This window comes from Arachis hypogaea, chromosome 16 (genome assembly GCF_003086295.3).
Source record: "Arachis hypogaea cultivar Tifrunner chromosome 16, arahy.Tifrunner.gnm2.J5K5, whole genome shotgun sequence".
Taxonomy (NCBI): Eukaryota; Viridiplantae; Streptophyta; class Magnoliopsida; order Fabales; family Fabaceae; genus Arachis; species Arachis hypogaea.
The window spans coordinates 123,731,809-123,751,169 of NC_092051.1; the positions used below are offsets into that span (position 1 = coordinate 123,731,809).

Genomic DNA, 19,361 nt, shown 5'->3' on the forward strand with positions numbered 1-19,361 from the left:
AGTTGAAAATAACTTTTTCTTTTTTCCTTTTAATTATTTGTTTTTTTTTTGTCCAAAACTATATGTATTCTTCTATATTATAGATGATGCTGATCCAACATTGATTTTTAATATAAGATATTTCAATATTATTATATTAAACATCAAGTGTTTTCAACCCATATTTTGAGACAACTTACCAACGACAAAGGAGAGGACCTATATATTACTCTAAATAATATTATATATATTCACTTTTCTTTAAAAAAATATATCTTTTAGGCAATTAATTATTATTTACTTTGAAATGATAGAAATATAAAAATTACAATACCTTTCATTAAAACATGAAGCAAAAACGGCTTCAACCCTACTAGACAACAATTACATAAGAAATTATAACGATTTAGATAGAAAAATTAAAACACTAGCTAAGAGAAAATTGCAATATGACTCAAACTTCTTAATCTCAAAGCACAATTAATCTAAATATAAGTAAATTATACGTACATAATTAGCCACATCATGAGAAACAATCAGAAACAAAACGCAAACATTTGAAAAACTATCTATATATCTTGCAACATTATTTCATAAGTACCTACACCAACATACAGCACAAATTAAAAGACATGTCAAGACAATCACAAAAGCCAAATTTGAAAGAAACCAGCTCAATTACAATGGCCAAACATTTTATAAAAGATATTAACGTTACATTTTTTAACATATACAGATATAAATATAGAGTAAATAGACAAAAATACAAATAAAAAAGTTTGCAATGGATAAAAACACACATTAAAGATAATAAATATCAAAGTACAAATAAAAAATATGCCGTTAATATAAGGATATGATATTTACAAAATTTTAGTGTATACTTTTATTTATTAAAAATAGTTTTTGAGGTGTATTTTGATATTTAAAAATTCTGATATGCATTTTTGTCTATTTTCATTTTTTTTTATGTATTTTTATTTATTCACTCTAAATATATATCAGATAAAGAAAAAATGTGATTGATCACATATATGACTTTTCTTTTAAGGGTGAGTCCAAGGAGATCTCATCAAGGCATCAACACAACACACTTTTAATTTGGTAAGAATACGAAAAGAAATTGAGGCTTGTGGAGGCCCATATGTCCCTGCTAGCTTTCTTTCTTCTTGTGGTCCTACTCGTTATTTTCAGTGCTTAATAATTAATTCTTTCTCCCTTTTCTTTAACTTAAGTAATAGCAATACTACAGTAATGTTATAGGACTAGCATATTATTTTTAGGGCATAATTAACCAACAAATTTTCTAATATCAAAAGAAATTAAAGTTAAAATGCACTAGCAGAATGCTAATATAAATACAGTTCTAATCCTAAGGCTAAAAGAAAAATATAATTCTAACAAAAATACTTGTCAATATCAATAAAAATTGTTGTCTCAAACTTTTTTTGAATAGGGAAAGTATATTTTTTGTTTTTAAAGTTCGGTAAAAATTTTAAAAATATCTCTAAGTTTTATTTTGTTTAAATTTTGTTTCAAAAATTTTTTATTTGCATTAAATATATTTTCGATAGCTAAAATTTCAAAAACTTTAAGACTAATTCAATAATATTGTATGACAATTATGTTTGATTTGTTTATATTAAAGATTGTTTTTATATAATTGTTGTAAGGTTGATTTTAAATTTTTTAAAAAATTAACCGTCAGAAATATATTTGATACAAATCAAAAACTTTTAAAATAAAATTAAAATAAAATAAAAATTAAAAATATTTTTAAAACTTTTGTGAAATTTCACCGAAATAAAAGTATACTTTACCCTTCTTTAATTAATTTATTTTGCTCTGTAAAAGTATATTCTACTACCACTCTTTCATTCAGCCCTGAATTAGAAGAAGACAAGACCCATCCCCCTCCTTTTTCATTATTGTATTCTTATTATGACCTGTCTTTCATCTTCTTTTTCAACTCTTTATCTTTCTCTCTCTCTTTGATTTATTATTAATATTGTTAGTGGAGTAGAGAGTGATTGAGAACTTGAGTGCCTTGCAGCAGAGTGAGGAGTTCTTGAACCTTGAAAAAGCTAAGAGAAAGATAGATACGCACAAACAAGATGGAGCCAAAGAGATAGTGAAAAACAGTGTTACTCCTAATTAATAAATATGACTCCTTATCAAACCTACCTATATATAACACTACATGCTTCTAACTTCTAACTAAACTTCTATATATACACCCATATATATCCCATCTATAATATCATATATTTCTAACCCTTTCTCTAGTAAATTAAATCTTGCTCTTTTTTTTTCTCCTTAATTAGTGTGGATCGGAGATTTATTATTATTATTATTGTTCATGTTGAAGAAGGAAATTAAAGGAGGGTGTCTGGAATGAAGTTTGATCCGAAATCATTGTCTCTCTCATCTGAATCATATTCTTTTTCCTTTTTATTTTGCTTTTCCCTTACTAGCTTTGCTTGTTGCCAAAGATAGATAATAAAATTTCACATTTTTATATATACATACACATATCGAACAATAATAGATGAAAAGGGATAGTGGAAGGAAGCTAAGGAGAGTGGGTGTTTGGAATGAGGTTTGATCCAAGATATATATCTACAAATATATCATTTTTTTTTTAATTTGTATTATGATGATGAATAATTGATGCATGAGATTTATATGAATATGGATGGTGGGGGATTGATTATATTGATCTCGGACCAGGCTTCATTCCTCACACCTACCTTTCCTATATATAATGTTACAACCTACCAAAGAAGCAATCAACTTTCACCATCAACAACACAACCCAATCCAAAGGTACATATATAATCATCGTTTAATTTCTTCTTCCCCAAATTTTCTATCTATCAGATCTAGGTATATATCTAGATCTACAGATCTCTATGTTGTCGAAATTAAAATAATTCTTTTATAACACATGAAGATCTATTTTTCATTTTCAATTTATTTATGTTGATAACTAACTTGGGTTAGTCGATTGGTCAACTTACCTGTGTATTTAAGTAAGTGTCGAGACTTTAAATCCTACCTTATGTATGCTACAATCAATTGGCCAGATCCATGATAGATTGGTTTTTGATCTCTCGAATTAGAAAATACAATGGAAAAAAAATATGTTGATAGTTTAATTTGCCATTAATAATTATTCTTTAGTTTGGGAGAAAAAATAGGGTTTTATGTACTTTAATAAACAGCAATAATAAACAACTGTCCTCTAGTTCAGATTTCTGAACTTATAAGAGAAAAACCAACAGTACCAGCTCTCAAATATTATAGGTATAAAATCAAAGGCAGTTATTTTTAATACTTATTATAAAGCAATTCGTTATTGAAAATTGTTAGTGTGTCATTTTGATATGGATTAACCCCGTAGAGAACTTAAATCATATAAATCTAAGTCTTAGATTTACATTATTATATATAAAAGTTCTATCCAAGTCAGTCCGACCCGTTGAGTTTCTAGTTCTTGGCAAACCCTTAGTAACAATAATTTGGTTGAAGATGGATAAAAATTTCTGTTTATTTTGCATTATTTTCCCCACCCAATTATGGAAGCCGCCATGTTTGTCTCACATGCTGTCATATGGTACTTACTTTAACCTAAGAAACCCTAGCTACTATTGTAGCTTCGTATTCTTTCAGTACATGTGTACCCTCTCCCTTTTATACTTAGTAATATTTACAACAATAATTGTTATATAATAAACAACTCTACTTGATAATTATCATGTTTCTTGTATCAATCATACTATTTGTAAAAAGAAAAAATATTCATATAAAATATATATTTAAATAACTTAAATATCATATATGTTTATACATAAACTGGTGATAACTTTTTATTTGTAAATAACATTTTTGTTCTTCTATATATATTCTGGTTTTTATTTGAGTGGTTACAAACTATTAGCAGAAATTATAGAGCTTAATTTCAAAATGACGGTTACAATTTCTATGGATAAATGAAATGACAATTTAAAAGTAGTAGCTGTTGTTAGAGTTGTCTACCTACTGCATGCAGCTATTGATATAACATTATTTTTGTATTTGTCAACTATATTAGATGAAATGATATCATAAGATATTGACATATTGTTTTTGGGGTTGAATTTCATGTTCGCATATACATTGCTTTTCTGCCAATATTGACTACTGCAGGTACAGTATAATGTTAATTAAATTGATAAGGATGTATGTACCTTTTTTTAAGTCTTTGATTATGTTTTGAGAAATAATGTATGTAACAACCTTAGGGTTTGAACCCAAAATCACTAGAAGTTGATGACAACAAGAATGTGTTCATTGTATATATATGCATATATACAATACAGCCATATATATAGGTATTTGTTATTATTATTATTATTATTATTATTATTATTATTATTATTATTATTATTATTATTATTATTATTTTGTCATTTTGATTACTCTAATACATGATGTTAGTAATAATAATTCGTTGAGGAGAGAAAGTGACATGCCTCATTTTATTATAAGTTTACATGCTAATTAAGGTTAATGGAATCTTACTGTCTATCTTCACGCTCTTTAATTTGCTTGTAAGCGATGGCATGGGTATATTCCGGTTCCTTCAAACATACGATAAAGCATGTCTTTTTATTTATAACGTTTAAAATTTATAAATATATTTTAATATTTAATTTGTATTAACTTATTTTTAATGATTGAAGTAAATTTTAATTTTATCCTCTATATACATTAATTTTATATATTAATATAGTTTAAAAATGTTTTGTCAGAACTTTTTTAATCATTTTTATCCCTAATATTCCCTATTTTATATATGTTTTACAGTTATTTCTGATTGAACTTTATATCCTTAATAAATAAAGTTGATGCATATAAGTAAAATTAAAACATATAGAATATAAAATTAATATAAATTAAATGTTAGTAATATTTTTTTAAAAGTTAAGAATAAAAAAAAAGAAGATATTTTTAGAGTATATAGTGTACTTAATTTTATGTCACATGGCGTATGCAAGATATGTGCATGCTAGGTATGGATAAATTAATAGTTTACTGAATTCTATGCTTTTCCTTGTTCTTGTTCTTGGTATGAATAGCTAGGAAACAGGGTCAAAATAACCTTGTTCCAAATGTTCTTTACGTGCGTGACAAAAGCTATAACAGTTCTGCCACGTGATGGAGGACTGTACCACAAAGTTGTGGTGGCGTGAAGCAACAAGTTAAAACTTCAAACTACACTCACTTTCTTGATATAAAAGATAAATAAAAGGAAAAGAAAAATTAAGACTCACTTTTAGATAAAATAAAAATAAAACTAGTATTTAAAACAAAGGAGCAAATTTCCAGAGTTTTTGTTTTATTTTTGGTGAGACAATATGTTGTATTGAAGAGTATTTACATATTAATATTAAATATAAACAATTAAACAATGACCGTTTCAGTTTAGTTTATTCTTGAACCATTACTTTTATATATATTGGTATTAACGGTACTGTCTATTCAATGAATAACCAAAAATTACACTCAATGAATAACTAAAAGTCATACTTATTCATTATACAAGCTGTAATTTTTTATTCTTGTGCATGCAGTATATATATATATATATATATATATATATATATATATATATATATATATATATATATATATATATATATATATATATATAAACCATTATTTGGAGAGTGAGAAAAACAAATAATTCAAAGTGTATTTTTAATTTCTTGTTTAAGAAAGTTAAAAATTTTTTATTATTGCTAAGTAAGAGATTTATAGGAGTTATTATATTTTGAAAGAGTATTGTCATCAACCTATAGTAATTAAGTGTGGGGATAAATATCTCTCTAAAGAAAGTGATCCAATCGTGCCTTGAAACCATAACATAAATAAGTCTTATCATCTTTTTCATAATTATTTTCCTAACAATTTTAAAGAAATGTTTGTGAAGATGGCTCAAGATCAAAACACCATATTTAAAGTCATAAATTAAGAGTTTGTCAAGTTAGATAGCTTTGATGGAACAAACTTCAACCATTGAAAGGACAAGATGATGTTATTTCTTACGATTCTCAATCTTACGTATGTTATTGATCCAAAGACTACACCAATTAGGGGTGAACGCGGATCGAATCGGATCGGATATGGTCAAAATCTCGATCCGATCCACACTAAAATCATCGGATCGATCCAATATCCGCAGTTTTTAGGCTTGGATCCGATCCGATCTGCAAATGTGCGTATCGGATCAGATCGAATATCGGATATATCCGCAAAATATAAAAAATATTTTTAAAAGCTTATTTTTATTAAGAAAAAATATTAATAAAATTCTTTTTTTCTATTCTTTTAAATATGTTTACTCTTAAAATAATATTAAACATACTTTTCTTAAATAATAAAATTAAAATAATATAACATATATGATAATTATTAGTTGAAATAAAACATAAGAAGAATATTTACTTATTTATTTATTTATTTTTGCAGATATGCGGATATGCGGATACCTACATAAAATTCGCAATTCCATCCTATAAGTATGCGGATCGGATCCATATCCGCAATTTTCGGATCGGATTCAGATAAATACCGCGGATATGCGGATCGGATCCGATCCGATCTATGAACACCCTTAACACCAATTGCCGATGACGCTGAAAATGCCACACCAGAAGAGAAGAAAAAGATTACTCAATTAACGAAGAAGCATGATGAAGATACTTTTGCATATCGAGGTCATATTCTCAACACTTTATCCGACTGACTCTATGATATTTACCTATCAATTCAATCACCATTGGAGATTTAGAAGTCTTTAGAAGAAAAGTACAACACTGAACGACAAAGAACAGATAAGTTTATTATGATGAAATATTTTTATTTTATTACGAATGATACTATGCCTGTTATGAATCAAATTCATGAATTACAAATCCTTGTAAGTAGACTTAGTGATCTACAAGTGGTGATTTCCAAATGATTACAAGTTGGAGCAATTATTTTAAAATTACTTTCATCTTGGAATGATTACAGGAAGAAACTTTTACATCTTGGTGAGGACTTTATAATTGAGAAATTACTAAAGCAAATAAGTATAGAGGAAAAAACTCGAAAATGTGATGTTGTGTACCTTTTTCAAAGACAACACCAATAAGAAAAAAAAGAAAGTTCTTAAAGGATCCTACACAAGACAAGAATAACAAAGAGAATGTTATCATTGTCACAAGAAAGAAAGGGCATTACATCAAAAAATATAAATTTTTGAAAAAAGAAGCATTAAAGGACAATTTAGTGGAAGAAAAGGACTTAGTTGCTATGGTTGCAAAAAAGGTACAAAATATGCATATTGGTATAGTTACAGAACTCAACATGACAACACAAGAAAAATCACTTGAATGGTGGTTAGATTTTGGGGCTACTGTTCATGTTTGTAATTATCGCAACCAATTCAAAACATATGAAAAAGTGAACAACAGAAAAGTCTTGATGGGCAATGACAACTCAGCCAAAGTTGGTGGCCAAGGAACTGTGGAATTAAATTTTACATCTAAAAAGAAATTAAGTTTAATAAATGTACTTCATGTTTCGGATTTGAGAAAAAATTTAGTTTCTGTTAGTTTCTTGTATAAGAAAGGATTTAAAAAGGTAATAGAATCTGATAAAGTGATCTTGCTCAAGAATGATGTATTCATAGAAAAGGGATATTATACTAAAAGCATGTTTAAATTTAGTATTAATAATAAAGTGAATATTTCTTTGTACGTTGTTGATTCTCGTGATTTATAACATAGTAGATTAGCACACTTAAATTACAAATCTATTGAATATATGTATCAAAATAACTATATTATTCTTAATAACAAGAATTTTAATAGAAAATGTGATATTTGCATACAATCCAAAACTATTAAAAAATCTTTTTCTAAAGTTGAAAGAAATACACATTTATTAGAATTGCTTCATAGTGATATTTGTGAGTTAAATGATAATATTACTAGAGGAGAAAAAAGATATTCTATAATTTTTATTGATGATTGTTCTAGATTTACTTATGTGTATTTGCTTAGAAATAAAGATGAAACTTTTAAAATATTTAAGAAATATAAAATGGAAGTAAAAAAATATGCATGATAAGAAAATAGAAGTTTTTTTTTGTAGTGATTGAGGCGGAAAATATTTTTTTAATGAATTTGACAACCTTTGTGAATTATATGGTATTGTGCATAAATCTTCTGCTCCGTATACTCCACAATAAAATGATTCAGTGGAAAGGAAAAATCGTACCTTAGTGAATATGGTTAATTCAATGTTACTAAATGCAAAGTTGTCTTATAATTTGTGGGGTGAAGCATTATTGACAACATGTCATATCCATAATAGGATACCATCAAGACATAGAAAGATTTCTCCTTATAAAATTTGAAAAGGAAGAAAATCTAATTTGAATTATTTGACAGTATGGGGATGTTTAGCCTTTTATCGGGTTCCTAATCAAAAGAGATTCAAATTGGGGCCAAGAATCATAAAATACACTTTCATAGGATATGTCAAAATTCTAAAGCATATAAAATATTAGACTTAGTATCTAATGTAGTTGTTGAATCAAGAAAGGTAGAATTTATTGAAAATAAATTTATCAATGATTTAAATTCTAGTTCAGAAAATTCCCAAAATGTACTAATATTTCACAAGAAATAAATAATTAAAATAATAAACGTCTAAGCCACAAAGAATTGATTGAACTAAGGAAGAGCTTGAGAGTGAGGGGAAAAAAAAGACTTGGGTCCAGATTTATTTTTTCCCAGGCTATCACTTTTTTAGTAGAAGGAATTAAGGATTCTGTAACAAACAAGATTCTTATTGTGATGAACATAGAGGGTAATCCTCAAACGTTCAAAGAGGCTATGGCTTCAAGGGATTCTACTTTTTGGAACGAAGTAATAAAAGATGAAATAGACTCAATATTATCAAACAATACTTGGATTTTGGTTGATTTGTCTCCAAGATCAAAGACTATAGGATGTAAGTGGGTATTTAGAAGAAAGTATAATACTGATGATTTATTACAAACTTTTAAAGCAAGGTTAGTGGCCAAGAAGTTTAGATAACAAGAATGTCTAGACTTTTTTTATACCTACGCAACTATGGCAAGAACGACTTCTATTAGGACTTTTATAGCATTAGCATCTATTCATAAACTTCATATACATTAAATGGATGTTAAAATGGCTTTTTAAAACGGAGATCTTAATAAAGAAATTTATACGGAGCAACCGGAAGGCTATGTGCTATCCGAAAATGAAAAAAATGTTTGTAAATTAATTAAATCTTTGTATGACCTAAAACAAGCGCCTAATCAATGGAATGAGAAGTTTGATTCAGTAGTATTATCAAATTGCTGCTCACATAATAGTACAAATAAATGTATTTACTCAAAATTTACCAAGGATTCTTGAGTAATCATTTGTCTATATGTTGATGATATGTTAATCATCGGAACAAATTTAGAAGGAATTTGTGTAACAAAGGAGTATCTAACTTCTAAATTCAAAATGAAGGATTTGAATGAAGTTGATACAATATTAGGTATAAAAGTGCATAAGAATGAAGTTGGCTTTACTTTAAGTCAATCTCATTATATCAAAAAGGTATTGAAAAAGTTTAATCAACTCACAATTAAATAATCCAATATACCATATGATCCTAATTTTAAATTAGAAGAAAACATGGGAAGACTTATAACACAATTCGAATATGCTAGTGTTATAGGAAGTTTAATATATGTAATGCATTACACCAAACCCGATATAGCATTTTCTGTGTGCAAATTATCAAGATTTATAGTAAAGCCTAGCAATCAACATTTAAAAGCTATAACAAGGGTTCTTGGTTATCTCATATGAACTATAAACTTGGAATTATATTATAGTGATTATCCCATAGTTTTAGAAGGTTATTCTGATGCAAGTTGGATTACAAATCTTAGTGATAATAAATTCACTTCAGGATGGATTTTCACCATAGGTAGTGGAGCAATAAGTTGAGCCTTAAAGAAACAAACGTGTATTTCACATTCTACTATGGAGGCTGAATTTGTAGCTTGATAAGCTACACATTACAAGAAAAACGTTGAGTACCATCGGATTTATCATCGAAAACAATCAGACAGTATAAATCTCGCCAATAAATGTTTACCATCGGATTCATTTCGTCTAACGGTAATTACCGTCAAATTTTACGACGGATTACCAGCTGAGGAAATGAATTGGTTATCGGCATATTTTTCCGATGATAATGTTGGCACCAAAACATGTTGTTTCGCGCCATGTTACCATCGGATTATTCCTACGGTAATTCTGACGGTAATGTCATTTTTTTGGAATTTGAAATAAATGGTTAATTTTAATTTTAAATTTAAATTTTTTTCACAAAATTAGTGGTCAATTCATAAATAATACAATGTGCAAATTAAAAAAAAGTCAAGTACACCAAATAAATGTATGAAATAATAAAATAAAAACCTAATATCTACAGATCCAGGTAGTCATTGTCATCGTCAGTCCTGTGGCCTTGAGTCAACGGTGCAGGAGGCGGTGATGATGTCCGTGTGCCACCAGCAGGGTCGATGCCAGCAGTGCGCATCTAGGGCTAGTACACCTCTATCTAAGCCTCTATACGCTACATCCGCTCCAACGACTCCCTAAACTCCAGCCTAAGCTCATCCGTAGACGTCACGCGGGTGAGGATCTCCTGATACCTCTCTCGATAATCGTTAATCTTTTGAGCCTGATGGTGAAGGTTGCGCTGGAGCTATGATGGGTGGATAATTTATACGCTTTTTGGCATTGTTTTAGGTAGTTTTCAGTATGTTTTAGTTAATTTTTAGTATATTTTTATTATTTTTTATTCAAAATTCACATTTCTGAACTTTACTATGAGTTTGTGTATTTTTCTGTGATTTTAGGTATTTTCTGGCTGAAATTGAGGGACTTGAGGAAAAATCTGATTTAGAGGCTGAAAAAGGACTGCAGATGCTATTGGATTCTGACCTCCCTGCACTCGAAATGGATTTTCTGGAGCTACAGAAACCCAATTGGCGCGCTCTCAATTGAGTTGGAAAGTAGACATCCTGGGCTTTCCAGCAATATATAATAGCCCATACTTTACCCGAGTTTTGACGACGCAAACTGGCAATCAAACGCCAACTTCCTGTCCTATTCTTAAGTTAAACGCCAGAAACAGGTTACAAACCAGAGTTAAACGTCAGAAACAGGCTGCAACCTGGCGTTTAACTCCAAGAGAAGTCTCTACACATGTAAAGCTCAATGCTCAGCCCAAGCACACACCAAGTGGGCCCTGAAAGTGGATTTCTGCATCATTTACTTATCTCTATAAATCCTAGTAACTAGTTTAGTATAAATAGGACTTTTTACTATTGTATTTTCATCTTTTGACCATCTTTGTATCACTTTTGATCTCATTGATCACGTTTAGGGGGCTGGCCATTCGGCCATGCCTGGACCATTATCACTTATGTATTTTCAACGGTGGAGTTTCTACACACCATAGATTAAGGTGTGGAGCTCTGCTGTTCTTCATGAATTAATGCAAAGTACTATTATTTTTCTATTCAATTCAAGCTTATTCTTATTCTAAGATGTTCACTCGTACTTCAACCTGATGAATGTGATGATTATGTGACACTCATCATCATTCTCACCTATGAACACGTGCCTGACAACCTCTTCCGTTCTACATGAAAACGAGCTTGAGTGTTTATCTCTTAGCCTCCATTCTGAAAGATCGGAGTCTTCGTGGTATAGGCTAGAATTATTGGCGGCCATTCTTGATATCCGGAAAGTCTAAACCTTGTCTGTGGTATTCCGAGTAGGATCTGGGATGGGATGACTGTGACGAGCTTCAAACTCGCGAGTGTTGGCGTAGTGACAGACGCAAAAGGATCAATGGATCCTATTCCAACATGATCGAGAACCAACAGCTGATTAGCCGTGCGGTGACAACGCATTTGGACCATTTTCACTGAGAGGACGGACGGTAGCCATTGACAACGGTGATCCCCCAACATACAGCTTGCCATGGAAAGGAGTATGCATGATTGGATGAAAGCAATAGGAAAGCAGAGGTTCAGAAGCAACAAGCATCTCCATACGCTTATCTGAAATTCTCACCAATGAATTATATAAGTATCTCTATCTTATTTTCTGTTTTAATTATATTTTAATTATCAAAATCTCATAACCATTTGAATTTGCCTAACTGAGAATTACAAGATGACCATAGCTTGCTTCAAGCCGACAATCTCCGTGGGATCGACACTTACTCACGTAAGGTTTATTACTTGGACGACCCAGTGCACTTGCTAGTTAGTTGCACGGAGTTGTGAACAGAAATTGAGATTATGATTGTGCGTACCAAGTTGTTGGCGCAGTTGAGATCACAATTTCGTGCACCAAGTTTTTGGCGCCGTTTCCGGGGATTGTTCGAGTTTGGACAACTGACGGTTCATCTTGTTGCTCAGATTAGGTAATTTTATTTTATTTTTTTTAGCTTTTTATTTTCGAAAAATTTTCAAAAAAAAATTAAAATAAAAACAAATAAATTATTCTATGGCCTCAGAATTTTTAAGAATGAATTCTAGAGTTTCATGATGATCTGTTGAAGTCTGGCTGGTTGTGAAGCCATGTCTGATCTTTTGGACCGAGGTTTCAACTTATCATCACAAGAGCTTGTTGACTTCTATCAATCTTGTTGTTGAATGTAATGATCTGCTAAAGCTTGGCTGGCCATTGGCCATGTCTAGTATTTTGGACCGAAGCTTTCACTGAAAGCTTGGCTGGCTAGTAAGTCATGTCTAATTCCTGGATCGAAGCTTTAGACTAACATTGAATGATTCTTGGAATTCTTATTAAAAATTTTGAAATCTTTATTTTCTTTTCCAAAATAATTTTCAAAAAATACAAAAAAAAATTCATAAAATCATAAAACCAAAAAGAATTTTGTTTCTTGTTTGAGTCTAGTGTCAATTTTTAAGTTTGGTGTCAATTGCATCTTTTTAATTTTTTTTAAAATTTTCAAAAATTCATGCATGTGTCCTTCATAATCTTCAAGTTGTTCTTGATGATTTTCTTTGTTTGATCTTTGCATCTTCTTGTTTTGTGTCTTTTATTGTTTTTCATATGCATTTTTGAATTCTTATTGTCTAAAGTTTAAAAATTTTTTAAGTTTGGTGTCTTGCATATTTTTCTTTTCTTAAAAATTTTCAAAAATAAGTTCTTGGTGTCCATCTTGACATTCAAAGTGTTCTTGGTGTTCATCTTGACATTCAAAGTGTTCTTGCATGCATTTTTCATTTTGATCTTAAATTTTCATGTTTTGCATCATTTTTATGTTTTTCTCTATCCTCATTAAAATTCAAAAATAAAAAAAAATTTTCCTTATTTCACTCATAAATTTCGAAAATTTTGAATTGATTTAGTCAAAAAGTTTTTAAATTTAGTTGTTTCTTATTATTCAAGTCAAAATTTTCAATTTAAAAAAATTTCTATCTTTTTCAAAAATCAAATATTTTTCATTTTTCTTTCATGATTTTCGAAAATTTTAAAAATGATTTTCAAAATCTTTTTCTTAATTTCATTTCATAATTTCAAAATTTTTACTAACAATTAATGTGATTGATTCAAAAATTTTAAAGTTTGTTACTTGCCTATTAAGAAAGGTTCAATCTTTAAATTTTAGAATCATATCTTTTAGTTTCTTGTTAGTCAAGTAATCAACTTCAATTTTCAAAATCAAATTTTTTTAAATTTCTTTTTCAAATCTTTTTCAAAATCAATTTCAAAATCTTTTCTAGCTTCTTATCTTTTCAAAATTGATTTTCAAATGATTTTCAATTAACTACTTGACTTTTTGTTTGATTTTAAAAGTTTTCTGTTTCAATCATATCTTTTTTAAAACCACCTGACTATTTTTCCCTTTCTAATTTTCGAAAATCACTAACATTTTTTCAAAAATCTTTTTAATTAATTAATTTAATTAGTTTTCAATTTAATTTTAATTTTCTTCTTAAATTTCAAATACTAATTAATAATTAAAATAAAAATAAAAATATTTTTCTTTTATTTTAAATTAAATTCGAATTTTTCTCTTCTCCTTCTTCTATTTTTCTCTTCTTCTACTCACATAAAGGAATCTCTATACTGTGATATAGAGGATTCCTCTTCTTTTCTATTCTCTTCTTTTTCATATGAGCAGGAGCAAGGATAAGAACATTCCTGTTGAAGCTGATCCGGAACCTGAAAGGACTCTTAAGAGGAAACTAAGAGAAGCTAAAGCACAACCCTCTGGAGAGGACCTGGCAGAAATTTTCGAAAAAGAAGGAGACATGGCCGAACCTAATAACAATGGTGGAGATGCAAGGAAGATGCTTGGTGACTTTATTGCACCCTCTTCTAACTTCTATGGAAGAAGCATCTCAATTCCTGCCATTGGAGGAAACAACTTTGAGCTTAAGCCTCAATTAGTTTCTCTAATGCAACAGAATTGCAAGTTTCATGGACTTCTATTGGAAGATCCCCATCAGTTCTTAGCTAAATTTTTGCAAATCTGTGACACTGTCAAGACCAATGGAGTTGATCCTGAGGTCTACAGGCTTATGCTTTTCCCTTTTGCTGTAAGAGACAGAGCTAGAACATGATTGGATTCACAACCTAAGGAAAGCCTGAACTCTTGGGATAAGTTGGTCAGTGCTTTTCTGGCCAAATTCTTTCCACCTCAAAAGATGAGCAAGCTTAGAGTAGAAATCCAAACCTTCAGACAGAAGGAAGGAGAGTTCCTCTATGAAGCTTGGGAAAGATATAAGCAACTGATCAAAAGGTGTCCTTCTGACATGCTTCCAGAATGGAGCATCATATGTATATTCTATGATGGTCTGTCTGAGTTGTCAAAAATGTCATTGGACCATTCTGCAGGAGGATCTCTTCATCTGAAAACCCTTGCAGAAGCTCAGGAACTCATTAAAATGGTTGCAAATAACCAGTTCATGTACACCTTTGAGAGGAATCCTGTAAACAATGGGACGCCTCAGAAGAAGGGAGTTCTTGAAATTGATACTCTGAATGCCATATTGGCTCAGAACAAAATATTGACTCAGCAAGTCAATATGATTTCTCAGAGTCTGAATGGATTGCAAGCTGCATCCAACAGTACTAAAGAAGCTTCTTCTGAAGAAGAAGCTTATGATCCTGAGAACCCTGCAATGGCAGAGGTGAATTACATGGGAGAACCCTATGGAAACACCTATAATCCTTCATGGAGAAATCATCCGAATTTCTCATGGAAGGACCAATAGAAGCCTCAACAAGGCTTCAATAATAATGGTGGAAGAAATAGGTTTAGCAATAGCAAGCCTTTTCCATCATCTTCTCAGCAACAGACAGAAAATTCTGAACAGAGCCATTCTGGCTTGGCAACCATAGTCTCTGATCTATCCAAGACCACACTAAGTTTCATGAATGAAACAAGGTCCTCTATTAGGAATTTGGAGGCACAGGTGGGTCAGCTGAGTAAGAAGATTACTAAAACTCCTCCCAGTACTCTTCCAAGCAATACAGAAGAAAACCCCAAGAGAGAGTGCAAGGCCATAACCATGATCAACATGGCCGAACCTGGAGAGAGTGAGGAGGACGTGAGTCCCAATGAGAAAAGCCTCATGGGACGTCCTCTGGATAGAAAGGAGTTTCCTTTTGAGGAACCAAAGGAATCTGAGGCTCATATAGAGACCATAGAGATTCCATTGAACTTCCTTCTGCCATTCATGAGCTCTGATGAATATTCTTCCTCTGAAGAGGATGAAGACATCACTGAAGAGCAAGTTGCTAAGTATCTAGGAGCAATCATGAAGCTGAATGCCAAGTTGTTTGGTCATGAGACTTGGGAGGATGAACCCCCTTGCTCACCAATGAAATGAGTGCATTAATGAGGCTGACATTACCTCAGAAGAAACCAGATCCCGAAAAATTCTTCATACCTTGTACCATAGGCACCATGACCTTTGAGAAGGCTCTGTGTGACCTGGAGTCAGGGATAAACCTCATGCCACTCTCTGTAATAGAGAAACTGGGAATCTTTGATGTACAAACTGCAAAAATCTCACTAGAGATGGCAGACAAATCAATGAAACAGGCTTATGGACTAGTAGAGGACGTGCTAGTGAAGGTTTTTACATCCGTGCTGATTTTATAATCCTAGACAATGGGAAGGATGAGGATGAATCCATCATCCTTGGCAGACCCTTCCTAGCCACAGCAAAAGCTGTGATTAATGTTGACAGAGGAGAGTTGGTCCTTCAGTTGAATGAAGACTACCTTGTATTCAAGACTCAAGGTTCTCCTTCTGTAACCATGGAGAGGAAGCATGAAAAGTTTCTCTCAATATAGAGTCAAACAAAACTCCCACATTCAAACTCTAAGTTGGTGTTGGGAGGCCACAACAAACTCTAAGTTTGGTGTTGAGAGGCCACAACCAAACTCTAAGTTTGGTGTTGAGAGGCCCCAACCCTGCTCTGATTATCTGTAAGGCTCCATGAGAGCTCACTGTCAAGCTATTGACATTAAAGAAGCGCTTGTTGGGAGGCAACCTAATGTTATTTAATTATATCTATTTATTTTCCATTGCTATTTTATGTTTTCTTTAGGTTGATGATCATGTGAAGTCACAAAAACAACTGAAAAATCAAAAACAGAATGAAAAACAGCATTAAAAATAGCACATCCTGGAGGATAAGCTTACTGGCGTTTAACGCCAGTAAGAAGCATCAGACTGGCGTTTAACGCCAGAAAGAAGCATCAAGCTGGCGTTTAACGCCAGAAACAGGCACCAGACTGGCGTTTAACGCCAGAACAGAGCATCAACTTGGCGTTAAATGCCAAGAAAGAGAGAAAAGCTGGCGTTAAACGCCAGAAACAAGCAGCAGTCTGGCGTTAAACGCCAGGATTGCACTCTAAGGGCGTTTACACGCCTAAATGGAGCAGCGATGATAAGTCCTTGACCCCTCAGGATCTGTGGACCCCACAGGATCCCCACCTACCCCACCTCTCTCTCTCTCCCACCTTTTCATAACACTCTTTCCCAAATACCCTTCACCAATCACCTTCATCACCCTTACCCGTCACTTCTTCACCACTCACATCCATCCATTCTTCCCCAAAAACCCCACCTACCTCCAAATTCAAAACCATTTCCCTCCCAAACCCAACCTTAATACACGAAACATAACTGATGAGCGGATATTTTATACGCTTTTTGGGGTTAATTTCATATAGTTTTGAGTATGTTCTAGTTAGTTTTTAGTCTATTTTCATTAGTTTTTAGGAAAAATTCATATTTCTAGACTTCACTATGAGTTATGTGTTTTTCTGTAATTTCAGGTATTTTTCTGGCTGAAATTGAAGGAGCTGAGCAAAAATCTGATTCAGGCTGAGAAAAGACTGCTGATGCTGTTGGATTCTGACCTCCCTGCACTCAAAGTGGATTTTCTGGAGCTACAGAACTCGAAATGGCATGCTTCTAATTGCGTTGGAAAGTAGACATCCAGGGCTTTCCAGAAATATATAATAGTTCATACTTTGCATAAGGATAGATAACGTAAACTGGCGTTCAACGCCAGTTCTCTGCCCAATTCTGGCGTCCAGCGCCAGAAAAGGATCAAAAGCTGGAGTTGAACGCCCAAACTGGCACAAAAACTGGCGTTCAACTCCACAAATGGCCTCTGCACATGAATTGCTTAAATCTCAGCCCCAGCACACACCAAGTGGGCCCCAGAAGTGGATCTCTGCATCATCCATCATAGTTTACTCATTTTCTGTAAACCTAGGCTACTAGTTTAGTATTTAAACAACTTTTAGAGACTTATTTTATATCTCATGACATTTTAGATCTGAACTTTGTACCCTTTGACGGCATGAGTCTCTAAACTCCATTGTTGGGGGTGAGGAGCTCTGCTGTGTCTCGATGAAGTAATGCAAGTATTTCTGTTTTCCATTCAAACACGCTTGTTCCTATCTAAGATGTTCATTCGCGCTTAACTGTGATGAAGGTGATGATCCGTGACATTCATCACCTTCCTCAAACCATGAACGTGTGCCTGACAACCACCTCCGTTCTATATCCGATTGAATGAGTGTCTCTTAGATTCCTTAATCAGAATCTCCGTGGTATAAGCTAGAACTGATGGCGGCATTCATGAGAATCCGAAAAGTCTAAACCTTGTCTGTGGTATTCTGAGTAGGATTCAATGATCGAATGACTGTGACGAGCTTCAAACTCGCGAGTGCAGGGCGTTAGTGACAGACGCAAAAGGATGAAGAATTCTATTCCAGTATGATTGAGAACCGATAGATGATTAGCCGTGCTGTGACAGAGCATGTGAGCATATTCTTCACTGAGAGGATGGGATGTAGCCATTGATGACGGTGATCCCCTACATACAGCTTGCCATAGGAGGACGTGCGTGCGTGAATTAGAAGACAAAGGAAAGCAGAGATTCAGAAGACAAAGCATCTCCAAAACTCCAACATATTCTCCATTACTGCATAACAAGTAACCTTTAATTTATGCTCTCTTGGTTATTCGCAATTCAACTGATAAACATATTTGACTTCCCGACTAAGATTTACAAGATAACCATAGATTGCTTCAAACCAACAATCTCCGTGGGATTCGACCCTTACTCACGTAAGGTATTACTTGGACGACCCAGTGCACTTGCTGGTTAGTGGTACGAGTTGTGAAAAGTGTGATTCACAATTTGTGCACCAAGTTTTTAGCGCCGTTGCCGGGGATTGTTCGTGTTTGGACAACTAACGGTTTATTTTGTTGCTTAGATTAGGAAAAATTTCTTTTTTGTTTAGAGTCTTGTAGTATTGTCGTGTTAAAATTTTAGAATCCTTTTTTTCTTATTAAAACCTTTTTCAAAAAAAAAAAATAATTTTTCTATTAGATCCTGTGCCAAACTTTAAGTTTGGTGTTTTCTTGTTGATTTTTCTTAAAATTTTCAAAAATTTATTTTGGTTTTCTAAAAATTTTAAGTTTGGTGTTCTTCCTTCATGTTCTTGTGTTCTTGTGAGTCTTCAAAGTGTTCTTGAGTTTTCCTTGTGTCTTGATCTTAAAATTTTTAAGTTTGGTGTTCCTTGGTGTTTTTCCTCTAAAATTTTCGAAAACTAGGAGCATTAGATCTAAAAATTTTAAATCTTGTGCTATCTTATTGTTTTTCTCTGTCCTCTTAAAAATCAAAAATATCTTTTCTCTCTATTTTAAAAGCAAATTTTCGAAATCTATTT

The 19,361-nt window shown here is 32.0% G+C and overlaps 1 long non-coding RNA gene across 1 annotated transcript; it reads left to right on the plus strand.

The window, feature by feature from the left end:
- Positions 1–2,169: 2,169 nt before the first annotated feature.
- On the plus strand, positions 2,170–7,181 carry LOC140180368 (uncharacterized). The gene is made up of 2 exons (XR_011874481.1): positions 2,170–2,805; positions 6,493–7,181. It is a non-coding gene; the product is annotated as an uncharacterized lncRNA (long non-coding RNA).
- Positions 7,182–19,361: the final 12,180 nt, after the last annotated feature.